The 15639-nt window shown below is 43.3% G+C and overlaps 1 protein-coding gene and 1 pseudogene across 1 annotated transcript in view; one reads left to right on the top strand and one right to left on the bottom strand.

The window, feature by feature from the left end:
* LOC140455670 (uncharacterized) overlaps positions 1 to 15639 on the bottom strand; it is a 72967-nt pseudogene that overhangs the window by 3688 nt on the left and 53640 nt on the right.
* Positions 1 to 15639, top strand: part of LOC140455668 (uncharacterized) — a 66320-nt gene that overhangs the window by 29426 nt on the left and 21255 nt on the right. The window lies entirely within an intron of this gene.

The following is a 15639-nucleotide window of genomic DNA, read 5'->3' as shown; positions in this document are numbered from 1 at the left end:
GGTTGCCTCCATTCTGCAAATCATTTATCAATCAATGGTCCACTACTAACCAGCTCCCAACAGACATAGAACTCAACAATAGGAAATCAGTGAAAATCCTGTGGTGAAGCCTCATCTGGAATACTGTGTCTAGTGCTGGTCGCCCAGTTATAGGGACAATAGTATTAAGCTGGAGGGTTCAGAAGACATTTACCAGGATGTTACTGGGTATGGAAAGTTTGACATATACTGGGACTCTTCACTGGAACATGAGATTGAGAGGCAACCTGACAGAAGTTCATAAGAATAATGAGAGGTAGACACAAAGTTAATGGTAGTTGTCTTTTCCCCAAGATGGGGGATTTCAAGCTGAGGGGGCACATTTTTATGGTGAGAGGAGACAGATTTAAAACGATGAAGTGTACTTTTTTTTTGAGAAAGGGTGGTTCATATGTGGAATGAACTTCCTGAAAAAGTGGTAAATGTGGGTAAAATTACAATGTTTAAAAGACATTTGGGTAGGTACGTGAATTGGAAAGATTTGGAGGGAGATGGGTCAGCAGCAGGCAGGTGGGACTAGTTTAGTTTGGAATTATGTTCGGCATGGACTGGTTGGACCGAAGGGTCTGTTTCCATGCTGTATAACTTTATGACGCTGCACTTTCAAATAACGACACCTCACCTTCTCATATTCAGAAATGATCCATCAACAAAACTCAGCCTGGAAATCAGAGGGAAATGCTTCCAATAAACACACTCAATATCCAACACACAGCTCCAGTCAAACAGTTCAGCACAAAGCACCGAGTAAACAGCTCTCTCAGCTGGATCTTCTCACACAGTATAAGGGACATTTCCACCCCCTGACTGCCCACAGGATAGTCAGACTGCCTGAAGATTGGTGTGGATATTATGGGATACAATTTATATAAAAGCTGCTCCTTCACTCACCATCTCTTCACTTGGTTTTCAGTCCCTATAGGAAGTGAACCAGCTCTGGAAGAGGAAGAGGAGACAATGTGCAGAGTGGGTGGGCTCTCTGATTGATGTCTCTCACAGTCAATCCAAATATTTCTGGAGCAACAGGAGTTTCCTGAAACTTGGGAAACTGACCGGGGAAATGGAGGTGACTTTGAGCAGCAGATCAGGTGGGGATTTAAACTTGTCACTGTCCCATCTGAATAAAACCTCACTTATTGCAGCTGCTGTCACAGTTCCCCTGGTAAATGTTTGACAGTGATTTCTAATGTGGGAATAGTATTCTTCATCCTCGGAGAGTTTCAAACTGACAGCATCAATGTGGGATGTGTTGCCTCGGATGTGTTTGACAGCAGCTCAGAAGAGGAAGACCCAGAGCAATCAAGGCAGGGATGATGTGCGTGGTGGGATCAGCATATGTACAGGAGAGAGAGAGAGAGCGCTCCGGGATTGAATCTGTACTCAAGGAAGGACCTGTTCTTTAAGGCACTGAAACTCACAGAATGACCCCTTGAGGGAGTGACATCCATCACTCTGACTGGAAGCGTCAGCTGCCCTCTTGTCCCTTATTTTATGTGACATTTTTTTGCCCAACTCCTCACTTTTCCACATATTACTCAATTGATCCTTCCTTTTCCAGGATTTGAGGCGACAATATGTTCTTGACTTTGGAGAGTAAGGGGAGTTTGGAGATGGGGTACGAGTTTGCAAGGACAGAGGACTCCAAAGATTTTTGTCTGAGGGGTGATCACAGAAAAGCACGACAATATATAAAAAGAGTGAACTGTATACAAAATCAGAGAATATGGGATCATGAAGAGTATTTTAGCTGATCAGCAGTTTCATGAGAATAGAGTTGAAGAAACAGAAGGTGGGTCAAATGATGAGCTGAGAGAGGGCATAAGGGGAGAGAAAGAAGAAACCAGAGAAAGATGTGACTTCAGGCAAGGGGAGTTCAGGGGAAGCATTAATGGACACTTGTTCAGACGGGTGAGTGGAAGGGAGGGAAATGGCAGAGGCAACTGATGGGAGTATTTCAATCTTATTTCCCTGACCAGGGAGATCAATAACTAGGGAGCAGAGATTTAAAGTAATTGATGGAAAGATGAATGAGGAGTTGAGAGTAATTTTTTTTTTGCCTTGAGCGTGGTGGGGACTCAACATTTGAAAAAGAATGCTCAGACAAGAGCCTGGTGAACAGTGGCAGCAGAGCTTCCAAATAAAAACCTGAGGGATGAGGCCCAAACCAAGCAGCAGCAGAAAAGCAGAACTCCTGAGGCAATGTCAGCATTCAAAGAGTGATGCAGGGCAAGTGTTTTGGCTGCTTAGGAAACAGCCTGAGGGACTGAGAGAGTAATACCAGGAGGGAGACAATGTGTATAGTTCTTTTTATTATGGTTTATAGTTTTTTAGGCAAAGGGAAAGAAATAGGCAATGAGAAATCTGAATTGGTGAGTTATGGATAACACTGAGTAATGGTTCTGAGTTTTTTGTCATTAATAAGGATCACAATAGCAGAAGAACTTGGCCTCTTGAAATGATCCTCCTGCAATCTGAAGCTGCAGTTTCACCAAGCTCCTATAAAATTGAAGGAAAACTTCGCTAGGAGACAGTGAGGACTGCAGATGCTGGAGATCAGAGTCGGGGGTGTAGTGCTAGAAAAGCACAGGAGGTCAGGCAGCATCCGAAGAGCAGGAGAATCGACGTTTCGGGCATAAGCCCTTCACCAGGAAAGCCCTTATGTTTGAAACATCGATTCTCATGCTCATCGGATGCTGCCTCACTTGCTGTGCTTTTCTAGCACTATACTCACAGAAAACTTCACTACTCTTGTACTCAAATCACAGGATCCCTACAGTGTGGAAGCAGGCCATTCAGCACATTGAGTCCACACCGACCCACTGACAAATATTCTACCTAGACCCATCCTCATTACCCTATCCCTGTAACCCTGCATTTGCCATGGCTAGTCCACCTAACCTACACATCTTTGGACTTTGGGAGGCAACTGGAACACCTGGGGGAAACCCTCAATTGCATAGGGAGAATGATAATAATGATTAATGAAGCATTAGTATATAGTTTACAACAAATATAGATTCCTTTGAGACAGGAAAAGCTCAACAGGAAAAGTGGTCCAGTTGGGACTAACAAAAGATGTTGAAGATGTTACTATATCAAAAGAAAAAGGATTACCAAAGGACTGAAGATTGGGATCTTTTCAAAATTAAGTAAAGGAGAACCAAGAAACTGATAAAGAAAAGGAGTATAGAATATGAAAGTCAACTGGTGAGAAACATAAAAGAAGACTGTAAAGGCTTCTGTACGTGTGCAAACATGAGAAGATTATCAATGGCAAACATAGGTCCACTTCTCGTAGAGACAGGAAGGCTTATAGTGGGAACAAGGAGATGATAGACAAACTAAATGTATACTTCATGTTCATCTTTGTGGAGGAAGATAAACATGTCCTTCAGAAATACTCGACAAAAGCTAGACTAACTAGGCCTACTGTCAGTAAAGAAAACTGAAAGAAGTTAATATTTTGAAACAAATGTAGCACTGAAAAATTAAAGAGATTTAAATTGACAAATCTCCTGATTGGATTATCTACACACAGAGTCTCGCAATAAGTGGTTGTCGAGACAGGAAATATATTGATCATCATCTTCAAAACTCTACAGACTTGGGAACCATTTCTGCAGATTTGAATGCACAAATACCACTTCACTATTTGAGAAGGAGGGAAGAGAAAATGGAGGATTTGCTAGTCTGACATTATAATTATCAAGAACTTGATAACTCAACAGTTAGAAAATGATGATATTATTGGACAGAATCAACATGAATTTACTAAAGATAAATCATGTTTGACAATCATGTTGGAATTTAAGATGCGATTAACAGAACACAGTGCAACACAGTAGCTCAGTGGTTCACACTGCTGCCTCAGCGCCAGGGACCTAGGTTCAATTCCAGTCTCAAGTGAATGTCTATGTGGAGTTTGCACATTCTCCCCATTTCTGTGTGGGTTTCCTCTGGGTGGTCGGTTTCCTTCCACAGTCCAAAGATGTGCAGGTTAGGTGGATTAGCCATCGGAATTGCAGGCTTACAGGGATAGAGTGGGTTGGGGGTGGAGCAGGTGAGTCTGGGCTTGAGCCCAATGGCCTGTTTCCACACTATAGGGATTGTACAAAAAAAACAGTTTGGGAAACACATGGTGCTTTTGGCTTTTCAGATTTCAACAGGGAGATTCCTGTCTGCATTTTTTAGAATCTCTTGTGCAGCATGAGACGTACTGAACTGCTACAGCAATCACCTCTTTTTCCCAAGCACAAACAATTTCTAACAAATAAGAACAAAAGGAAGATGACAATTAATATCATCCAGTGCATCCATAAATTGACATCAAAGTATTATCTGGTGCTAGACACACACAATTATCTATGTACTGTTTAGGAAAATAGAAGTTTTGTTCCCAAAGGGGTAAAAACGAACCTTCCAGCGAAAGTGGGAAAGGGTCAACCGTTATTGTGATGTGGTGAGTAGCTGTCCCATGCTTGTTCGTTAAAAAGATCTTGATGAGTGATTGAGCACAGATTGCGACACCTCGAAATTAGGGGAAAACAAAAAGTGCACACAGTCAAAGGACTTTTTTCATCAGGTTCTTTTGATGATGTAACAGAGAGAGTTGATGCAGGTAATACTGTTGGTGTGGTCAAAAAGGACGTCCAAAAGGTGCTTGGTAAAGTGTTGCACAACAGCAAAGCTAGAGGTAACCAAATCAAAGGGACAGTAGTAACGTGGATATGAGTGACAGGAAACAGGCATACTTAATGGATGTTTCTCGCACTAGAGGAAGATTTGTACTGGGCCTATATGTCAGGATTCTAGCTCTTGCTGATATAAATTGATATGTAGATCTTGGTGTACAAGGACCAATTTCAAAGTTTGTGCACAGTACAAAACCCAGAGATATGTGAACTGTGAGGAAGATAGTGCACAATTTCGAAAGAAATGGCTAGGTTGGTGAAATGGACATCCAAATGGTGGATGGAATTTAATGCAGGTAAGTATGAAATGATTTATATCATCAGAAGATGACAGAAACCATCAACGTTCCCTTGAAATTTCTTTTCAGCCGTAAAGTCTCCAAAATCGGTTTGCAGCAGCAACTTTTGGATCTGGAAGGCAATACCGACAACAGCGTGTTGGTGCTTATTGTCATGCCTGTACCTTGCACTGCTTACATGCAGTTGTGTGGGAACACTGCAGACAAAATCAAATACAGATTTGGAAGGCAATTGAAAAAGCTAATGGCATTGTGAGGTTTATCATTGAATCACAGAGAATAAAAAGAAAAAAAAATCATGTTAAATGTCTGTAAAATTCAGGTTGCTCTCAGCTGGAATACTGTATTCAGTCGTGAGACACTCTTTAGAAAGATTGTGATGATATTAGATCGGGTGCAGAGAAAATTCATGAGAGCATACTTCAGTTCCAGATAGATTGGAGAGATTTGGACTGTTCTTGTTGGAGAAAGGGGTTCAGATGTGATAGACCTATTGAAACTAATGAGGGGTCTGGACAGATTATAAATGGAGAAACTGTTCGCATTGATGGAAGGGATGAGAACCAGAAAATACAGTAATCAGCAAACCATTGGTGACATGAGGAAAGACGATGGAGAATGGTGAATCAACAGAGATTTTAAATCAAAAGCACCTACTTTGCTCTGAAGTTTTTCAGCAGGGGACTCGATTTAGGCTGATCTTATTGGGTCTGCAGGACACCTGAATGAATGGAAAGCTGTGATCGTTTAAAGGAGCCTCACAACTACTGGAATTCAGTCCCAGCTCCATGGCAGATATCACTGCCTGAGATCACAGTGCCAAAGTTTCAGTTGGCAATATAGGTCATGAAAGCACCTGTGGTTTCAATGTTTGGACCATTTTTCCATTAGACCATTGGACAACAGATGGTATGGAGCTGTCCTTATCTGTTGAATGCCATTGGACTTTAGGAAATATTCAAATTTCCTGCTGGTAAATTATGTCCTATTGTCCATGACTAATACTTCCGGGAGTCCATATGTCGTAAACGATGTTCACAGCTTCTCAATCCCTGAGTTTGCTGAACGAACTTTAAGCACACCTAATCACTTTGAATGGCACGTCCACGATGACCAAGAACATTGATGCCATGAAAGGATTGGTATAGTTGACATGTAACTGAGTCCAGGGTTTACCTGGTCTTTCCACAAATGTGAGGGTGGTGCTGGTGGCGATTTCTGTCCTTGTTGGCATTCTGGGTACTGTCCCACTAATGCAGCCACCAGACATAGCTTCCTGCCATCATCTTCATCTTGGAAACCCCTGAGTTGCCCTGGTAGAAGTCAGCCAATATCTAGCATTGATCTTTTCCTGGGACAACCTTTCCTTGTTGTCTCACAGCAATATACCGTCCTCTGCAGTGATCTGGTCTTGCCAGGTCCAAAAAAGGTTTCAATCCTGGTTGCGATAGCCCTTCTGTTTTCCCCATTATTTTTAAGTTTTTAAGTTTTGATAGGATATGATCTTTTTGTGTTTGTGAGTTTTGAAAAGATTTGTAGCTCAGGTTGAGGTGTAGGTTTGCTCGCTGAGCTGGAAGGTTCATTTTCAGACATTGCGTTACCCTACTAGGTAACATCTTCAGTGAACCTCCAGACCAAGCATTACTGATAATTCCTGCTTTCTGTTTATAAGTTTGGGTTTCTTTGGTTTGGTGATGTCATTTCCTATGGTGATGTCTTTCCTGTTCTTTTTTTCAGGAGGTGGTAAATGGGGTCCAAGTCAATGTGTTTATTGATAGAGTTCTAGTTGGAATGCCATGCTTCGAGGAATTCTTGTGTGTGTCTCTGTTTGGCTTGTCCTAGGATGGATGTGTTGTCCCAGTTGAAGTGGTGTTCTTCCTTATCTGTATGTAAGGATACGAGTGAGAGAGGGTCATGTCATTTTGTGGCTAGTTGATGTTCATGTATCCTGGTGGTTATTTTTCTGCCTGTTTGTCCAATGTAATGTTTGTTACAGTTCTTGCACGGTATTTTCTAAATGACATTAGTTTTGCTTGTTGTCTGTATAGGGTCTTTCAAGTTCATTAGCTGCTGTTTTAGTGTGTTGGTGGGTTTGTGGGCTACCATGATGCCAAGTGGTCTGAGTAGTCTTGCAGTCATTTCCGAGATGTCTTTCATGTAGGGGAGAGTGGCTAGGGTTTCTGGGTGCGTATTTGTCTGCTTGTTTGGGTTTGTTGCTGAGAAATCAGTGGACTATGTTCATTGGGTCCCATTATTTTTGAGTACAATGTATAGGTGATTTTCCTCTGCTCTGCGTAGTTCATCTGTGCTGCAATGTGTGGTGGCTTGTTGAAATAATGTTCTGGTGCAGCTTCATTTGTGGATGTTGGGGTGATTGCTTCTGTAGTTCAATATTTGGTCCGTATGTGTTGTTTTCCTGTAGATGCTGGTTTCAAGTTCCCCATTGGCTGTTTGCTCTACTGTGACATCTAGGAATGGCAGTTTGTTATCCACAGTTGGATGTTGTCTGCGGTGACTGGGAGGGTGTCCAGGAAGTTTAAAACCAAAATGGACTGTTTTGGGGAGGCCCCAGTGGTGGAGTATCAGCCAGTGGGAGGTAGCTCGAGGCATCCACATTAGCTGCTTGGTTTCGTGGATGGTGGTCTAACTTGTACTCACTGAGAATAAGGGCCCAATGCTAAATTCTACCAGAAGCTATAGGTAGCACTGCCTTGTCTTCCTTTAGTAGTCCTAGCACGGGTTTGTGATCTGTGACTATGACAAATTTTCACCCATAAAGGTACTAGTGGAACTTCCTCACACCAAAGGTGACCGCGAAACCTTTCTTCTTTATCTTGGCATACTGCATTTGGCATCAGCCAAAGTCTGGGAAGCATACGCTATCGGGCATTTCTCTCCGATGGGCCACTGGTGATTCAACACTACCCTGATAGGGTATGGTGAGGCATCGCATGTCAGCAATATCCCTCACTTCGGATCATAGGGGGCCAACACTTAGATGATGATAAATGCTTTTTCATTTCCTTAAAGACTGCTTCTTGGCTTTGGGACCATTTCCAAGGCTGACCCTTTTATAATAGCAGGTGTAAGGGTGCCAAGATGGAGGCCAAGTTACCAATGAATTTTCTGTAATAATTCTCTAACCCAAGGAAATGCCTAAGTGCCAGTACAGACATGGGGGCCGGAGCTCCTTTGATAGCCCTTACTTTCTCTTCCAGTGAGTGTAACCCAGTTTCATCAACTCTGGAACCCAAGTGGGTCTTTTGGGGCACCTGGAACACATTTTTCCTGTGTAAGGCATATGCCCACCTTAGAGAAATTTTTAAGCACAATGTCCAAGTTCTCTTTATTGCTCTTTCCTGTTATTAGTATGTCAACCAGATAAATGGCAACCTGGGGTAGCCTTGTAAAATGTTCTCCATGGTTCGCTGGAAAAGAGTGTGGACTGATGGATAGCTCAAATGGCTGCCTTGTTTTTATTGATGTAACCCGTTATGGGTATTCATTGTAGCATACGTCTGGCACTTCTCATCCAGTCGGAGTGGCTCGTGTCCAGCTTCATGAAGGACAGCCCCCTTTGCCAACTTTGTGTTCACTCTTCTTTGCGAGGGATTGGTTATTTATCCAGCTGCAAGAAAGCGTTTACCATTTGTTTAAAATTACCGCAGAGGCAAACCGAGCTGTCAGGCTTCACAGTTAGCACAACTAGTGCTGCCCATTCTGCAAACTGCATTGGTTTGTTGATTCTTTCACTCTAGCCTCCTGATTTCCACTCGTACTTTTGCCTGCAAGGGAAATGGCACTGGGTGGGCTTTGCAAAATCTCAGAATTGCTTCCTTGTTGATATATAAAACAGCTTTGACGCCTTTGATAGTCCCAAGCCCTTCTTGAAAAACTCCTGACTATTTCACTGGGACTTCACTGAGGCAACCGTTTTCCAATTGGAGAATGTTGAGGCAATCAAGGTGAATTTTTCTCAATCAACTCTGACCCAATAGCCTTTTACTACTATTAGCATAACTGCCCCAACTGCTTCCTATAGGAGATCGGAAGTGAAGTTGTACCCTTAATTTGCAACAGTCTATGTTGTCCCTCTGGCTGAGGACTTGCACAAGCTTAAAAGTTGGATTCCCGAGTGAATCTTGTTAAAGACAGATTCTGCAACTACAGAGACAGCTGCACTGGTACCAACCTCCATGGGAACTGGATGACCATTGAGCCAAACCTTCATTTTATCTTAAAATCTATTTTTATTGAAAAATAGATTTTTTAATATTACGACAAATACAAAACAACACAATTCAAAACAATACAAAGAAAGAACACCAAAAAAAGTTTCAAAAACCCAAACTGCCCTCATGTATAAATTTATAAAAGTATATAAAAAAACCCAACTAACTACTTAACTAAATAAATAATAACAATACAGCTCAGCAAAACAATGCTCTGGAATATTGAGAGCATTAATTTTCACATTTTCATACTTTCTCAGTTCCCCCTCTCTGGATATTGGACTCATAAAGCACAATCAATATGGCTATATAAAAACCCTTATTACTGTGGCAGACAAATCTGTGTCCAGGTATTCCAAAAAGGGCTGCCATGTCTGATAGAAATTCTCAGTCGTGTGGTGTACCATACTTGTGAGAAAGTCCAAGGGGATATGCTCCATAACAATCTTACACCAACCTCACAGGTCCGTGGGAGTTTTGGACACCCAACTTAACATGGTATTCTTTCTTGTGCAGAAAGTGAGGATGTTGAAATGTTTTTTCTTATGCACATCTACAGGGAACACACTGGGCAGGCCAAGAAGAAAAGAGATCGGGTCCTTCTCCACCCTTGCACCCAAAGTCCCCTCCATTGCAACCTCCACCGCGCTCCAGTATGTTTGAAGCCGATCACAGGACTAGAGACAATGGGTAAGAGTGCCTTGCACTTGGGACATGTTGAAGATACCCATGGTCTAAATTTTGACAAACGATCCACAGTCAAGTGGACCCTAAGGAGAATCTTCAACTATAAAGCATGGGTCCTATTGCAAATTGATTTCTTTCTTGCATTTTCCCAAATATCTTCCCATTGCCTCTGCGGTGACCTCAACGCCTAGCTCTCTCTCCCACACCCTGCAGACTCGATCCAACGCATCTGAGGGGCACCCCCCCAATTGATGATTTAAAGTGCTGACAGAGAGTGTACTCTTACCACTGAGCACCCTCCTCTCTATGTAGGATTTGTAGGGATCAGTCAAAAATGTCAGCTTTCTTTGAATAAAACCCCTAACTTGAAAAAAATGAAAGAGGTCCCTGTTTGATAGCTCATATTTCTGTGCTAACTGATCAAAGGACATCATTGTGTCTCCCTCAAATAAATCACCCAGGCAAGACACACCCCTAGCTGCCCAATGTTTGAATCCTGAATCCATCATCCCTGGTTGAAAACCCGGCATACCCACTCTAGGTGTAAGAGAAGATGTTTTGCCAATATTGCCTTCCCTCTGTTGAATTGCCCTCCATGCTTTAACAGTATTGATAACTATTGGGTAATGACAATATTCCTTAACTGTCCTCATTTTGTCCAAAGACAGCAAGCTAGTAAGGGGACACCCTGCCTGAGAGGTTTCGATATCTAACAATATTGAAAACCACATTGAAAACCATATTGAAACAAGCCCAATCACTCACGAAAGATAAAAGCGAGCTTAGTTGGTAACTTTTAATGTCCGGGAGATCCACTTCCCCCAATCTGTAAGGCAATTGCAGTTTAGCTGATTTAATAAGGGGCTGCTTACGATGTCAAATAAAAGAGTTGAACCAGCCGTTCAGTCTCCTGAGTATTTGCGTATTGAAAATCAGGGGGAGCATCCATACAGGGTATAACAAACGGGGGAGAATATTCATCTTAATAAGGGCTATTCGACTTAACCATGAGATCAGAAGCACATCCCATCTTTGAAGGTCTTGTTTGATTTTGTCAATAATTGAACAAAATTAGCTTTAAACAACTGATCCAGAACTGGAGTAAAGATTATGCCCAAATACATAAAACCCCCCGTGACCACTTAAATGAGAATCGAGATTTGCCCTCAAGACCCAACACCTTTGTAAGACCATCCATAGGCATAGCCTCTGATTTTACAAGATTACTCTTGTACCCTGAAAAGGCACCAAACGCACTGATGCATTGTAACAGGTGAGGCACCAAAACTGCTGGATTCGACAAAAAAAATGAGAACGTCATCGATGTACAACAAAATCTTATGTAATTTTGACTGCACTTCTGGAGCCGGTACATTGGGATCTGTATGAGTGACCTCTGCCAATGGTTCAATCACCAATGTAAAAAGCAATGGCGAAAGGGGACAGCCCTGCTGGCTGTCCCTAAAAATGTTAAAATTACTTGATTGTTCCCGTTGGTGAGGACTGCCCATCTTACCAAGGCTTCACCCAAGCCAAACCGCTCCAGAGTATAAAAAAGGTGCGGCCACTCAACTTGGTCAAATACCGTCTCTGTATCTAGAGAAATCAACAATCCCTGGATTGACTGTTGTTGACACACTTGAGTTACATTAAGCAGCCTCCTAGCATTATTGGAGGATCTGCAGACTTTTATGAAGCCCGTCTGGTTGTCTTTAACAATAGAAGGTAACACAGTCTCCAGCCTTAACGCAAGAGTCTTAGAGAGGATTTTAAAGTCCACATTTAAGATTGAAATGGGCCTGTAAGAAGCATAGTCCTCTGGGACTTTCCCTTTTTTAAGAATAAGCGAAATATTTGCATCTCTAAGAGATGGTGGGGGATGATCGTGGCTATACGAGTCATTGAACAAATTGAGCATCGGGCCTGACAAGTTCCTTATAAAATTCACTGGGAAGTCCATCAGGACTAGGCACCTTTCCACTTTGAAGCTGCTTCACATCCTCCTGGACCTCTTGCTCTGGTAAAGGGGCATTTCAAAAAGACTGTTGTTCGGGGGTCACACCCGGCAGCTCCAAATCCTTGAAAAAGGACTCCGTTTTGGCCCACCCATCCTCACAATCCACAAAATGTTATAATTCAGAGTAAAATCTCTGGAATACCGCATTGATCTTTTTGGAATCACATATCAGGTTTCCAAATCTTTCCCTAATCAAGGTAATGGATTGAGGGGAACTCCTTTTCCTGGCAAGATACACCAGGTACTTGTCCTGTTTGTCACCATGCTCATAAAACCGTGTTTAGCGAAAGTAGGCTCCTTCATTGCTGTCTGCATGAGCACGGAATTGAATGCAGACCGCAGCGCCATAATCCTCTATAGCTTGACCAATGAGGGCCTGTCATAGTAAGCCTTCTTGGCTTCCTTCAATTGTGCTTCGAGGAGACATTGCTGCTCACCCTTCTGCCGCTTCCTACTGGCAGAGTAGGAAATAACTAACCTCATGGCATAGGCTTTGGCAGTTTCCCAAAGGGCGGACAGGCTACTAACCGAGCTCGAGTTGATGTCTAGGAACATCTGAAATTCCCTAAAGAAATACTCCAAAAACTTATTATCCTTCAGGATCAAGGGATCCATTCACTAGTGTCTCGGACCCACTGTAAAGTCCTAAATCTTAACCAACAGGTACACTGGAGCACTGTTGGAGATGGTAATATTACCAATCACATAATATGCCACCAAGTCCAAGATTGCCATGGGGATCTGAAAAAATATCAATCCTGGTGTGACGTCTGTATTCATGAAAAAAAAAGTAAAATACCTGCCTGTAGGGTGGAGACGCTTCCAGAGGTCCACCAACCTTAACTCCACACACACATCCACTAATTGTTTAGTTTGTACAGAGGGTATCAGGGGCCCTTTGGGCAACCTGTCTACTGTGTGACTTATGAGACAGTTAAAATCTCCCTCTATAACGATATGCCGGGGCTCAGGACTAATCAATTTAGAGAATGCATCTACCAGAAATTTGAGGGGACGGGCCGGATGGCAATAAACATTTAAAACAACATATTCTTCCCTGTTTATCAGGGCTTAGGGAATTACAAACCTCCCGTGTGTGTCTTTAACACACTCTAGTAACTTAACTGGGAGATTTCTCCTAACCAATATGGCCACTCTCCTACTTCTGGTATTAAAAGATGAAAAGTAAACCTGATCAAAGCCATTCTGCTGTAGTCTCAAATGCTCCCTTTCATCCAAGTGTGTCTCTGTAATAAAGCAATTTCCACCTTTTCCTTTCTAAGACTCGAAAGTACGTTCTTCCTCTTAATTGGTGAGTGACTCCCTTGATGTTCCAGGAACACCATTTAATCAAATCATTAGCTTTAACCTTCTGCAGTAACATTTAGATTCAAGGGAGGAGGAACTCGAATTACAAATCACTGAGCCTTAGTGTCGCAAGATCCATCGAACAAAAAACACATGTTAACAAACCTACAAAGCTATCAAAGACTTCATACAACAAAAACCAAAGACACAAACCAACATATAAAGCGCCAACGGCGCTGAATAGAGCAACTCACCCTCTGCCCATCTATGCATCCCAAAAGGACAGAACCCCTGGTTGTCACCTTTCACCCCATGAAGCTTCGCATAAATCACGTTAACCACTGACATTTCTGCCACCTCCAAACAGACCCCACCACCAGGGATATACTTCCCTGCCAACCCCTGTCTGCATTCCGCAAAATCCCTCCACGACTACCTGGTCAGGTCCATGACCCCATCAATCCACCCTCCCCTCCTGGCACTTTCCCCTGCCACTACCGGAATTGCAAAACCACACCTCCCCCCTCACCTCCATCCTCACTTCCCCAAAGGAGCCTTCCACATCCATCAAAGTTTCACCTGCACCTCCACACATGTAATTTATTGTGTCCGTTACTCCCAATGCGTTCTCCTCTACCTTGGGGAGACTGGACGCTTTCTCACAGAGTGCTTCAGGGAACATCTTCGGGACACGCACACCAATCAATCCCACCGCCTCGTGGCTGAACATTTCAACTCCCCCTCCCACTCTGCTGAGGACATGCAGGTCCTGGGCTTCTCCACGGCCATTCTCTCACCACCTGACGCCTGGAGGAAGAACGCCTCATCATCCGCCTCAGAACACTTCAACCCCAGGACATCAATGTGGACTTCACCCGTTTCCTCATTTCCCCTCCCCTCACCTTACCCCAGTTCCAAACCTCCAACTCAGCACCATCCTCTTGACCTGTCCTACCTGTCCATCTTCCTTCCCATCTATCCTCTCCACCCTCCCTTCCGACCGATCACCTTTACCCCCACCTCAATCCACCTATTGCACTCTCAGCTACCTTCCCCCCTCCCATTTATCTCTCCACCGCTGAGGCTCCCAGCCTCATTCCTGATGAAGGGCTTTTGCCCAAAATGTCGATTTTCCTGCTCCTCAGATGCTGCCTGACCTGCTGTGCCTTTCCAGCACCACTCTAATCTACACATCCCAAATCCCAACTTCCCATCCTGCTGCCAATACTGCAGCCTGGGCATTTAAATACCTGAACCAGGTATACACTGCCCATAAGTAGGCATCTAGCCATCCCAACCATTTTCCCTCCTCATAGCTGGAGCTGCACCACAAGCACAAGCAGAAAAGAAAAAAAATACACCATGGAATAACAATGTGAATTTAGAATTTTTTTTTTAAAAAAGGGAAGTACCCTGCCCATTCTTTGGTATAACTTAACTTAGAAATTGAAAGTACACATCCCAACTGCCCCTGAACATAGTTTAGACCAGATTATTACCAATTTAAAAAAAGGAAAAGAAAGCTCCAACTGGACTTCCTTTTTCTTCAAGAAAAGTAGAGTCATACCCAAACAACACGACTATTTGTACTTACCAAATTGTTCAGATAAAGTTAATTTGTCCACAAAGTCTCTTGCCTTCTCCAGCATGTCAAAGAGATGTACAGATCCATCAAAGATGATCTGAAGCACTGCCAGATACCTCAGAGAGTACTGGATCCTTTGCTCCCTCAGTCTTTTCTTGATGGCATCATAAGATTTACTTTTCTGGATCACCGGCACTGAGATGTCCTGGAAGAACATGATTTTATGTCTATATCTCCTTATGTCTATAATGATAAACCGCACCAAGACAGGATGAAGACGCTGGTCCAGACCTGACCTCCACACCATGACCCAGTGAGCCCTCTCAATCTTCAAAGCTTCCCATTCCAGCCTTCAAGTTAAGGAATTTCAGCAACCAGTCCTCAATAAATTCCACCAACCGCTCACCTTCCTTACCCTCTGGCAGACCAATGATCCAAAATTTTTTTCCCTGCCCCTGTTCTCAAGGTCATCAACCTGGTCAAGCAAATTATGGACCTGCATCTCCAGGGCCTGGATCCTATCCTTGGAGGAATCAGCATCAGCTTCCACCACTGTGACCCTGCACTCTACCTCATCCATCCTTTTCTCCAGGACTCCCAGCTGCTGTTCATGCTTCTGCAGCATGATAGAGATTCGGGCCAACTTCTCGTCTATCTGCTTCCCCAACATCTCGCGAGAATTCGCAAACTCCTTTACTAGGACCTGGTAGGAAATTGGGTCCGAGGATCCTGCAGGCTCGGCTATGGGCCGAGTCTCAGATGTACGTCCTCCCTTGGCTGG

This window comes from Chiloscyllium punctatum, chromosome 30 (assembly GCF_047496795.1).
Source record: "Chiloscyllium punctatum isolate Juve2018m chromosome 30, sChiPun1.3, whole genome shotgun sequence".
NCBI lineage: Eukaryota > Metazoa > Chordata > Chondrichthyes > Orectolobiformes > Hemiscylliidae > Chiloscyllium > Chiloscyllium punctatum.
The sequence above is the reverse complement of the archived record's forward strand: the minus strand, read 5'-3'. Positions and strand labels throughout refer to the sequence as shown.